The sequence below is a fragment of the Diorhabda carinulata genome, chromosome 6 (genome assembly GCF_026250575.1).
Source record: "Diorhabda carinulata isolate Delta chromosome 6, icDioCari1.1, whole genome shotgun sequence".
In the NCBI taxonomy this organism is placed as follows: Eukaryota; Metazoa; Arthropoda; class Insecta; order Coleoptera; family Chrysomelidae; genus Diorhabda; species Diorhabda carinulata.
Genome location: NC_079465.1, coordinates 11,047,284 through 11,060,150, shown reverse-complemented (window position 1 = coordinate 11,060,150; position 12,867 = coordinate 11,047,284). Strand labels below are relative to the sequence as shown.

Here is a 12,867-nt window from a genome sequence, read left to right as displayed (position 1 = left end):
GAGATACTTAAAAACACTTTACTTAGTGCAGAAATACATTGGTACATTTTGGTATAATACAATATAATACATTCTGACACAAATACGAATAATACGACACGATATCCAATCCAACTACTCCAGTAATGAAATTATTACGTGCATACCCTTTAACGTTATTCCGTTATTCCGATATCAATATTACATTACATATCTTATATACAGTTTATATATAAAGTATAGTTTCTCATTTTTGTATTCTTTCGTTGAATATAGTCCCTCAAGCTTCTATGTAGTTCGAAAAAAGATGATATACACAGTATATAATGCACCAACCTCCCAGCTCATTTCTTTTAATAGATGAACCCAGTGAACCCGAGTATATACATATACTACTACACATCTCAATAATATTGTGTTTGCGGTTCATTTAGTACAATGTCTACTTTACTCCACGACGATCGAAGGCAAACAAACTGGACGTTGGACAAGAAGAGTTATGTGTACAAGTTAACAAGTCATGAACAAAAGTCGTTCGAATATTTTCCGTACGTCCAAATTCGTAGACTCTGTCATAGATTAACCACATCCTATATATAACCAACTCAAGTTTTCGTTTCAGCGCCATCGCTTGGTTCATGAGCACTACTAAACGTACTTGAAACAATAGTTACCTTTCTGCTTTTGGCAGCATATTTTAAATTTAAATGTTTCGTTCAGTTTTGATAAATTTGGTCTTAAATATACTCTCATTTTTAATTATGGGGAGAATGAGGTTTCAGAACAAAAAAACAAAAAAATTAGACAAACGACAGTATCATATATATACACTTCTAGAGAATGTGGAACAGAATCTGCAGGCTGCATTATCTGCTAAGTCTAACGTCTTCAGATGCCCGTTGAGGCGACAGTGCCCTAGATAAATACATAATCATTATACAACTATCACTATACTGTTATTTTCTGTATTTTCTTGAGAGTTTTTATGCCATTATAAACAAGAAATCACCATCTTTTAATCTTTCATCTACACCTTTCAAAACTCTAGCAATTTTTTTACATAATTGAAAATAATTATATTTATTATAATATTTAACAATTCAGTTTGCTTTTCGAACGTGTTATTGTTATCACAAAAAGAAATTTATAGTTGTTATTTGTTTTACCATTTGATAGTCCTACTGGTACTTCCACAACTTGAGAAGATGAGGGCTAAGGCACATGTGTGGAAATTTAAATAAATAAACAAAGTAATAAACAAAATAAATAGAAAAAACAACGAAAATTGATAATAGATACATGAAATATTAAATGTAATAGAATAATTCTGATTTCAACGAATTGAAACAAGATAACGAAAAAAAAAGAAAACCTGTTATGGTAAAATAGATATCTCCCTAACATCTCAAACTTATGTGGTAATAATTATTGCATGCCGGAAAATGAAAAAAATGAATAAATTGGCATCATATACAATTTACAAAAAATCATTGGCGTATGGTAGGTAGTAAAAAAGGGATATATTTTTCCTAAAATACATAATTGAGGTGTTTAAAAAGAGCAAGTAATCACCAATTTTTTTTTGTTTGTTCAAGGTAATAATTCTAGTGAAGGGAACATGGCAATATGTTTCAATAACATTCGCGATAATTATAATAATTAATTATTATTTGCCCTTTTATTTCAACGATATTTCGTTCCTTTTGGTTCAGGTTCAAATACAATATTTGAAAATTGGCGTGAAATATTTTAAAGTTTAATTACAGTTACGCTGGAAATACTCGCAAAAGTAATCATGCTCTAAGCTAGTAGTCACCTCCAATTGTAAACGAAACAAGTATTTTGTGAACTATTTTTTTGTTAGCTTTCTAAATTCAAAACTTGCTATATCATAGAAATATGTCAAATGTTCAGATTGAAATGCTGTCAAAGTATTTACAAAATATATAGTCCGAGATAGTTGGTAAACAAAAATCTGAAATGGATCGAATAAACAAATATAGAATAAATATAAAATAATTCAAATTATAACATAACTCTCATATTCTTCAAAAAACAAAAGAAAAAAACAGGTTCACTTCTGCATCATTTTGACTGGAACTTGCCACAGATGTAGCAATAGCCTCCACGTTCAGAGCAAGAGATGGCGTCGATCCCCCCCAAGCCAACTATCTCAGAACGAGAAAAAAACCTCTGCTCATTGCAGTGTTACCATTTAGTCAGTAAGTTATACAAACACACGTTAGTCCGTACAGTTGGTAATACTATGCAAAAAAATAACGGGAAGCTTACGATACACGCCACAAGTAAATGTATGCTAATTTGTGTTGACGGAGGCAAACATCTATCTGCTTATAATTGTAGTTCGTGTTGTGTTAATTACTGTTTATAGATATAAATAGTGAAATATGTAATTAAATTATGGCAACCAAAAGAATTCCAGAAAAACCTGCAAATGGAAAGATTAACTCTCAAAACAAAAATTCTTGACTTTTTTTTTATTTTATCCACGTCATAAATAAAAACGTTCAAAGTTAGATCGTTACAGAAATGAAAGAATTAGAAACGTGCTGATCATTCAGGTTTTTTGATTAATTACAATATTTTATTTATTTAAATCGAATGATACATTTTCATACTATAATATATCAATAAACAACTGTTGACTAAGATAATATCTTTGGAATTAGGATCAAATCGAATAATCCCAGTTGTTTTGAAAGTCGATGTTGCATTATTGACTGTGGCGGATTTAAGCCATGCTTCACATAAAAATTTTCCAAACAAAAATCGATATATTTTCCTGTTATATAATCATATTACATGCGGTATAATAAAAGCTCCTCAATGATCTTAGAAAAGTTTTGACTTTCCATGGCAATCAAATTTTGTCATGTTCTATAACAAATTCGACCAATCTAAAATAACTGTAATAAGAACTATATCCATCTCTTTTCACTGCAAGGATCCCAAGTGTGAAATGATCTTTCAGGCACAAATGAAAAATATCAATTATTACATCTGCAAAATTTTTGTCCCAGAGGCATGCCATCTTTGTATTCTACTTTTTCGTTCTATTTATAAAAAGCGATTACCGTAATAGTTTCATCTTTTTCACCTAATATAACATCCGCTACGGTTTTTCTACCTTTCTACCGCTACTACATGTGCAGGTTTGTTTGCTTATCATATTTCTAGGTAAGCAATTAAGTCTTTTGTCACTAAAATATCTGGCAATAAATTAGTATATTTCTCAATGTTGTCTTTACTCAAACCACGACAATGATATTGTGAAGTTCCCACAGGCTTTCGTGCACTAAACTCTGAATTGCTATTAAAAATTGATTAAGCCCATCTAGACCAGCTTCGTCCTAATTTCTGTTAAAGATACAACGTATAGCTTCAGTCGTTCAGCTAGTTTATGGGCCCTTACGCACAACTGTTTTCTTGTTGGCGCGTTTGCTCTCCTAATTGGTTTCTGAATGACCCAACCTGTAAATCTTCTCTTAAATGGACTCCAAGGAAAGTTAAAGTATTAGACAGCTTTGTTAATAATTTAGCCTCCTAGTACTAACCTCATCGCATTTTCAAATCATTTTCGTTTAAACTACCCCGAGTTGAGCTCTTCTTAGGCTTAAAAAAGACGGAGCGTTTTGTGCCGAGTCGGCGGAAGAGCGGCTCAAAACACACGCGTGTCTCCGCAACTGCCGACTGACAAAGTTAAAAAATCACAGTCGTGTGCTGTTGTCTAGTTGTGCTCGAAATATCTGAAGGATTCAAGAAAAATGCAGATTTTCCACATTGTATAGGAGCGATCGATGGAAAACATATCAGATTGATAAAACCGGCGAATAGCGGCTCTATGTTCTTTAATTATAAACAGTATTTTTCAATGGTGCTTTTTGCAATGTGTGATAGCAATTATTTATTTACATTTGTTGATATTGGCTCATATGGAAAATCTAGTGACTCTGGAATTTTTAAAAATTCCACACTGTATGAAAAAATGATAAATGGTACACTGAACATACCCGCAGCATCGCCCATCGAATGAGATTTGAGATTTGTAATCGTAGGCGATGAAGCCTTTCCTCTCTCTGAAAATTTGCTTAGACCCTACGGTGGATCAAATTTATCTTTTGAAAAAAGAATTTTTAACTATAGATTGTCAAGGGCCCGAAGATATGTTGAATGCACATTTGGTTTAATGGCTAATAAATGGAGAATGCTGATTGTTTTTTTTTTAATTAATAAATAAAATTTGAATTCATATAATTACCTATATTTCTTTTTTCCTCCTGGGTAGCATTCTCGCCAACAAAAGTTTCCGTTACCTCTTCCCAACAACGTTTTTTTATTATTTTATTGGAATACTCATCTGAACGCATATCCCAAATCGCAGGTCGCATTAATAAATCGGTCAATGTCCAAATTTTCCATTGTTTTTGTAATCTGGCAACCCTGAGACCTCAAAAATTAAAAAACGCTCGTCGTCTGTTTCACCACATACGCGAACACGAACTGATGTGCCGACTAGAGTCGTAAAAACGCTTTCGTCGCATGGTACTCAACAGGGTACGCCCGTGTCGACGATGCACCGTCTGTTTTATGTAACAGAAGTGTCGTAACAGAGCCGCCGAGGCGGCAGCCGACTCGGCACAAAACGCTCCGTCTGTTTTAAGCCTTACTCTTCTTCATATTGTGTAAAATTTTATTTGCAACTTTCTATTTATTGTTGAAACACTCATATCGCTTCAGAGTTAGGACATCAACTACAGATTCGCTAATAAAGTGGCCAACGTTCTTCTGAGGAAGTGTCCTGTATATACCTTAAAGTTCGCAAAGTTCGGAAATTTAGCTTTTATTTGGAATTGAAGAGTTTTTCCTGACAGGATAGTTTAATAACTTTCCATTTTGATATCGTATCAAGAAGCGAGCGTTAAAATTGAGATTTTATATCGATTTAAGTTTGAGTTTGCCAACCCTTCTTTACCGTGGCCCCTTCCTCAATTGAACTCTATTTTGATGGGTGTAAATTTTTTTCTAGTCATCGTTAGTCCATTAAGCATATATACTGGCTCTAGTCTAGTCGATAAATTACGTGATTTTTTATCGTTTTCTATTAACACAATCAAATTAGTTCAATGGCTCATATTTAAAATTTCAAGTAGAAATTTGTATAAAAAAGTGGTCTTAGTTGCTGTTATACAACTTTTACGACCTTGGCCGCGCTATAAAGTTACGGTTTGAACCGCCTCAATATCACTACTGTATGGCATATTTCCTGCCTTTGAATAAAAGTAAAACACTATTCTTTTCTCAATTTTTCAGGCTTATAACTAACAATATTTGGATGTTTTTTTTTCTCATAGTGTTTGATATCAGTGGAATATGAAAAGAATATATTTTATAAATCATGAATAATCAATGTTTAAAATTGCTCCTTAACATGTTTGATGTTCATTGTACCTACATCTGATAGTTTATTCGATCAACTCCCTAAAAATTATGTATATTAAACTCCATTGTTCACAATACATAAGTTCAATTTGAATGTTTGTCAATGGTAGTTATGAAAATTATAAAAATAATGCATAAATAAATTGCCAATACGGGTTTCGACTTACTAGGTTCGAAATTATCGTTATACACATTAACAGGATTCTTTTATTTCTTGTAGGGTTATCGTCATTACAAATTGTGGCAGGAGAACTAACCCCAAACAAAGTTCTTCAATAAGTCACCATTAATATTGAAGTACTTACCCAATTACAACTACACTAAATGACGTTGTATTGTGCTCATCCCGTAATAACGTATTATCTATTAAAACATCGAGACCATTTATCAGCGTATAATATAAAGAGAAAAATTGCTGTTAAACCAGTAAGTCGAAAAAAACTGAAATACGTCAATTGATTCTATTTAGCTGCAACCCTACTCAGTTTTTTTCAAATGTAAAAGTTTGTCGTGTGTAAGGTCATTGAATACTTATATAGTGAAGAGGAAAAACTTTTAAATAGAAAAAGTTACAACAACAACCTTTTTACTGCTATCGATGAGTGAATAAACAAAACATTGTTGAAAATAATACCAACCATCAGTGTAATACGATGATATATTGATATCTAGTTAGCCTAGACCAATTCCATGCATAAACAAAATATTGTGTTACCATAGCAACGAACAATAACTTATTAGAAGTGTTAGTGTGAAGTTTGACGTCAAAAAAGTAAACCAGAGTTACGCAATAAATTAAAAGAAAAAAGATGTCCACCGAAATTTTGGAAATCGAAAAATTGGAGTATCGAGTTATCATCAAGTACCTGTATTTAAAAGGATTAAGAGGTACGCAGATTTACGAAGATATACTTAATACCCTTGGTGATCAATGTCCTTCTTATGCGACCGTGAAAAATTGGACTGCAAACTTCAAAAGAGGTAAATTTTCCATTGAAGATGATGACCGATCGGAAAGGCCAGTTTCTGTGTCAGTCCCCCGAAAATATCGATGCAGTTCATGACATGATTTTATCGGACCGTTGAATTGGGCTAACACGGATATCTGAAGCATTGAATATTTCATACGAACGCGTTCATCATATAGTTCACGCCAATTTGGACATGAGATAAATTGCTACAAAATGGATCCCCAAATGTTGGAATGTTGACCAAAAACGTGCAAGGGTAGAAGCATCGCATTCGATCTGTGCTTGATTTGAAAACGATGTAGACTTCTTAAACCGAATTGTTACTATGGATGAGACTTGGGTACATTTCTACGATCCAGAAACAAAGCAACAATCGATGGAATGGCGACACTCTGGTTCTCCAAGACCTAAGAAGTCTCGTGTCCAAAAATCTGCTGAAAAAGTTCATACTTTAGTTTTTTGGGATGCCATGGAGTAATCATAATTGATTTTTTAGATAAGGGTAGAATGAGATTATTATTCGACATTACTGACTACTCTACGGGAAAAAATTAAAGAGACAACACGCGGAAAGCTATCCAAAGGGGTTTTGTTTTTGCAGGACAACGCCCCTGCACACAAATCTCATGTTGCCATGCAAAAAATTCGTGATTTAGGGTGTGAATTACTAGAACACCCTTCTTCTTCACTAGATTTGGCTCCGTCCGACTATCATCTCTTTCCTCACTTGAAAAAAAGTTAAAAAGGTCGTAAATTTTTTTCCAACGAGGAGGTAATAAAAGCTGTGGAGGTCTGGTTTGCAGAGCAAAAAGAAACATATTTTTTGAAAGGTCTAAAGACGTTGCAAGCAAGTTCGCTGTAATAAATGTATGCAATTAAGAGGAAAATATATTGAGGAATAAAATATTTTGACATTTGACATGAAATTTTGTTTGGTTATATAGTAGGCTAAGAATTTTTCAATATATCCTCGTAGTGCTTTTGTATATGAGGTTCAAAAGGCTGCTACTTCACTTTCACTTTCCTAATATGGCTAAATTTACCCAAATGCAAAAATAAATAATTTCCTTACAGAAAGAAAGAACATCATATTATGTGCTTAACCTCTGTGGATTATTAAAATAAAGCGTGCTTTAGCTTTTAAAAAAACAGAAAGGCAACAAAAATGGAACATGGAAAAAAGACACAAGAATACTTATGTATCCACTAAAAATCAAAAAATTAAGATAATTGATCAGTTTTGTATGGAGTATGTTCAAAAATTGATAAGAAAAATGTTCTACTGTGTACTAACTGTCAAAAAAATCATCATTCATCATTCTTGTATCTCTCCTGTATACAAAGATCTTATGCCAAACAATATATGAGACTATGTGTGTCATATTGCTACAGAAAAGACTCTGATGATAACGTAGAAGAAAGTCATAGTCAATAAGACATTGAAAATATTTACATGAATATTCATACAGTAATGAACAAATATGGTTATTATTTTTTCCTTAGTTTTTTGTTTAGTTATTTGTGATATTTACATCAACCTACTCTAAAATATCTTAAAAATGTAATATAGACAAAATATACTAAATAATGGATTGTCCAGAAACTCATAAAATCAACATAGTTCAATAGCTGTCAAAAGGTATCCAATTTTATTTTTTCTAATTCTAAATATACAAAATATTCGATGACTCAAAATGATGTCCGTTATTTTGATCTAGATGCCAAGTGTATGCGATTTTTTAAATTATAATAAACATATACTCTTAAGTGTGCAATAACTGTACACACAACTGTACTCATGCAACTTGGAAAAATTGAAATTGAATCAAGTGTATGGTAATGAATGCTTGTCGCATTCACGACTTTTTTAGTGGTTTAAGAGTTCTCAAGATGACCGAGAAGATGTTAAAGATTATTCACGTCGTCCTTTCACGTCAAAAATGGATGAAAATATTGAATAATAGCATATTTATAAAAATCATTTATTATCAATTTAATATAAAAAAAATAATATTTCGAAGGTCAATTTCAATTAGTTATCTAATAATATGTCTTGTTAAATGAATAAATAAATTATTAAAAACCTATCTGATAAAAAGAAGTAAAGCGCCACATATTGAAACGTGCGCCAAATCCATTACCAATCCGATCGAGAGTAGTCTTTGCGCCTCGATTACTTTACAGCTCGTATGCCTTGAAATTCATCAACAAAAACTGTATCCTTCACAATTTAATAAAGTGGCGACGCCTATGCGTATCGAAGATTTGGTAAATCGTTATCTATATAGCTACATTTTCTAGATTAAATTAAACTTACACCGACTGCGACTATTCAGTCTTTGTCCGTAATGTGAGTACTTCACTTCGTTATTGAGTGAACGCGGAAACTTGGTTTTATTTTGTTTATTTTAACGAACCGTTTGTTACAAATTATTGGTGTTATTTTGGAAATCACATTTATGATATTAAACATACGTGCTGTTATAAAAAGTTAATTAGTGTATTATATTAACGGAATTCGCAACAGAAATTGATTTTTTTTTTCATAAAAACGGTAAATATGAATAAAATATTTGAAAATTCACTGTCTTCTTATATTTAGAATAATATGTTAACAAATTAGGGAACAAATAAAGTAATAATACTCTATCCTATCTCGAACTTTAATTTTTAGAACGTCATATTACGAGTATGATGCCCTATTGACACCATGTTTTTCGATTGCTACATTATTTATCTGTTGTTGTAATCTTTAAATACAAATTGATTTGACTTTATATAATAACTCATGTGTAATTATTGTTTCACTCAAAAGAGGTACCAACAATTATTTTAATTTTTCATGTATTGATACACATTCAAGTAGAAAAAGTATTTTCAGCATACATTCAATTCAAAAAACCGCTGTAAGCTTTATGTAAAAAAACATTAAATTGCGATTTTTAGATGTTTTTTCGGGATAATTATTTTCTCTTGCTTTCAATATGTATCCAAAATCAGGATCTTAAGTTAGTTAGTCTTATTATTATAAGAGGTTCCCTTCAATAATTGTTCACATAGGTCCTTTATGACTTATTCTAATACCAAATTTATAAAAATCATCTATTACCAATGTAATTAATATTTCGAAGGTCAATGTCAATTAGTTATCTAATAATATATCTACGAGGATATATTGAAAAATTCTTAGCCTACTATAGAACCAAACAAAATTTCAATGTCAAAATATTTTATTACTCACCATATTCTCCTCTTAATTGGATACATTTATTACAGCGAACCTGCAACGTCTCTAGACCTTTCAAAAGAAATGTTTGTTCTTGCTCTGCAAACCAGACCTCCACAGCTTTTATTACTCCCTTTTAAACTTTTTTTCAGTTGATAGTCGGACGGAGCCAAATCTGGTGAATAAAGGGGGTGTTCTAGTAATTCAACATGAGATTTGTGTACAGGGACGTTGTCCTGCAAAAACAAAACACCTTTGGACAGCTTTCCGCGACTTTTCTCTTCAATTTTTCCCGTAGAATGGTCAGTAATGTCGAATATTAATCTCATTCTACCCTTATCAGAAAAATCGATCATGATTATATAATGGCAATCCCAAAAAACTGAGGTAAGAACTTTTCCAGCAGATTTTTTGACACGAAATTTCTTAGGTTTTGGAGAACCAGAGTGTCGCCATTCCATTGATTGTTGCTTTGTTTCTGGATCGTAGAAATGTACCGAAGTCTCATCCATAGTAACATTTCGGTTTAAGAAGTCTGCATCGTTTTCAAATCGAGCACAGATCGAACGCGATGCTTCTACTTGCACGTTTTTAGTCAACATTCAAACATTTAGGGATCCATTTTGCAGCAATTTTTCTCAGGTCCAAATTGACGTGAACTATATGATAAACGCGTTCGTATGAAATATTCAGTGCTTCAGATATCCGTTTTAGCCAAAGTCGACAGTCCGATAAAATCATGTCAGGAACTGCATCGATATTTCGGGAACTGACACAGAAACTGGCCTTTCCCTCGGTCATCATCTTCAATGGAAAATTTACTCTTTTGAAGCTTGCAGTCTAATTTTTCACGGTCGCATACGAAGGATATTGATCACCAAGGGTATTAAGCATATCTTCGTAAATCTGCTTACCTCTTAACTCTTTTAAATACAGGTACTTGTTGATGGCTCGATACTCCATCTTTTTTCTTTTAATTTATTGCGTAACTCTGGTTTACTTTTTGAAGTCAAACTTTACACTGACACTTCTAATAAGTTATTGTTCGTTGCTATGGTAACGCAATATTTTGTTTATGCATGGAACTGGTCTAGGCTAACTAGTTATCAATACATCTTCGTAAGTAAAGAAAGTTCATCGACTATCCAATTGATAGTAGTCTTCGCGCCCTGATTACTTTGCAGCTCGTATACCTTGAAATTTATCAACGAAAACTGTATCCTTCACAATTTAATAAAGTGACGACGCCCATGCGTTTCGAAGATTTGGTAAATCGTTATCTACATAGCTACATTTTCTAGATTAATTTAATCTTACATCGACTGTGATGATGTACATTCAATTGTTGTCCTTTATGTGAGTACATCATTTGGTAGTAGAGTAAAGGCGGAAACTTGGTTTTATTTTGGTGTTATTGTAGAAACTATATATAATATTAAAAACATACGTGCTTTTATAAAATAATTATTTATGCATCAAGTGAGTAAAGCAATACTTTTTTTACGAGAAGGACGGTTTGGTGTGGCCATTCCTACGAGTGAAGAAAAGTTACTTTACTCACGAGTTTCATAAAAAAAATTCGAAAAAACTTTTATCAATTTTTATTTTGCAATAGTAATAGATATTAAAAGTACAACTGTGAGCATTATTAATTTCAAATTACATTACTATTGGTACTTGAATAGAATAGAATAGAGACGCCGAAGAGCCTCGAAATGTATGCCCAGTGTAGTTTTTTTAGGTAAATTCAAATACAAAACGGATTTTCTTGACCGAATAACAAGAAATAAAAGTGTGACAGTTTATGGAAAAACGAATTGGTATGAGAAAGAAAGCGTTCACAGCCCACTATTTTGATAAAACAATTATATAATTGCGTTAAAAAATGACACGTTATAGCATTTTTTTAACACAAAAGCGTGAAAAAATGAACCGCTACGGTACTTTTTTTCACGATTTTTGACCGATTCAGAAATTACATTCTTTGTGAATGCAAATGAATAACGGACATAGAAAAAGGTAATTAGTGTATTATATTAACGGAATTCACAACAGTAATAGGTTTTTTCTCATAAAAACGGCGAATATGAATAAAACATTTAAAAATTCATTGTCTTTTTACACTTAGAATAACATGTTAACAAATTAGGGAACAAATAATAATACTCTATCCTATATCCGAATCTCGCACTTCAATTTTTAGAAGGTCCCATGATGTCCTATTGACACATCATGTTTGTGATTGCTACATTATAGCTCTTTAAATCCAAATTGATTTGGATTCAATTGATAATTATGTGTGATAATTCTTATTGTTTCACTCAAAAGAGGTACCAACAATGATTTTAATTTTTCACACATTGACACGCATCTATTCAAGTAAAAAAAACATTTTTTTCAGCTTACATTCAGTTCAAAACCATCAAGAAGCTTGGCGTGAAAAAATATTAGATTGCGACTTTTTAGATGCTTATTATTTTATTTCCAACATGGGCATCCTTTCGAATAAATTATTTATCAACAGAATAAACACAAACATTTTTACAACACGTTTTTTTGTAGAATTTATAATATTTTTATGAATAAATGATCTTCATTTCTATTTCAATAAATATTATATTTTTGTCGTTTCAATGAACTTCACTCTTAAATAAAATATCTGACATTGGCAACTTTCATAATTACATGAGATAATATTTCTTAAAAATTCATTTTAATGATTTTTTTATTTTTATAATTAATTGTTTATTCCGTTATTCCATGGTTTGGTAATTAGTTTCAAATTTCTATGTTCTATGTTTCTGTTTTGATGAATTTTCAATCTATTTTGTAAACTTGAGGTGTCGTATGTAAACAGCTTCTAAACTCCTTCTATGATTTGAGGTGTTCAGATTTTGGTTTAGTGAAATATGTTGATAATGTATTCTGATATAATATACTCAATTGTCGAGCAAGTGCTTGTGCATACGGTAAGGAAAGACGTCCTGCAAGTTTAGGTTGTTAATTGATCATAATATTTCTTATATTCTTATTTTTGATTTTTTTCATCAGTTTCATTCAGTCAAATTCTAAATCAAAAGTAATATATGACGCAGTTTACATAGTTCCGACACCGCAATGTTTAGAAAATTGATTAAGAAACTCTTAATAGGATAAAAAAATGGAACTGAACTAACTAATCAAATGAAATGATGAAACATATATTTAAAAATTTTGAAAATGAGTCATATG

At 31.8% G+C, this 12,867-nt stretch overlaps 1 protein-coding gene across 5 annotated transcripts in view; it reads left to right on the top strand.

The window, feature by feature from the left end:
- LOC130895603 (ATP-binding cassette sub-family D member 1) overlaps positions 1-12,867 on the top strand; it is a 137,514-nt gene that overhangs the window by 64,320 nt on the left and 60,327 nt on the right. The window contains exon 1 of one of the 5 annotated variants that reach the window (XM_057802997.1): positions 8,710-8,964. The exons of the other annotated variants lie outside the window; for them this stretch is intronic. The gene's annotated coding sequence lies outside the window, so the exon portion shown is untranslated. Of the gene's footprint in view, positions 1-8,709; positions 8,965-12,867 lie in introns of those variants that run through there. 5 annotated transcript variants of the gene reach the window in all.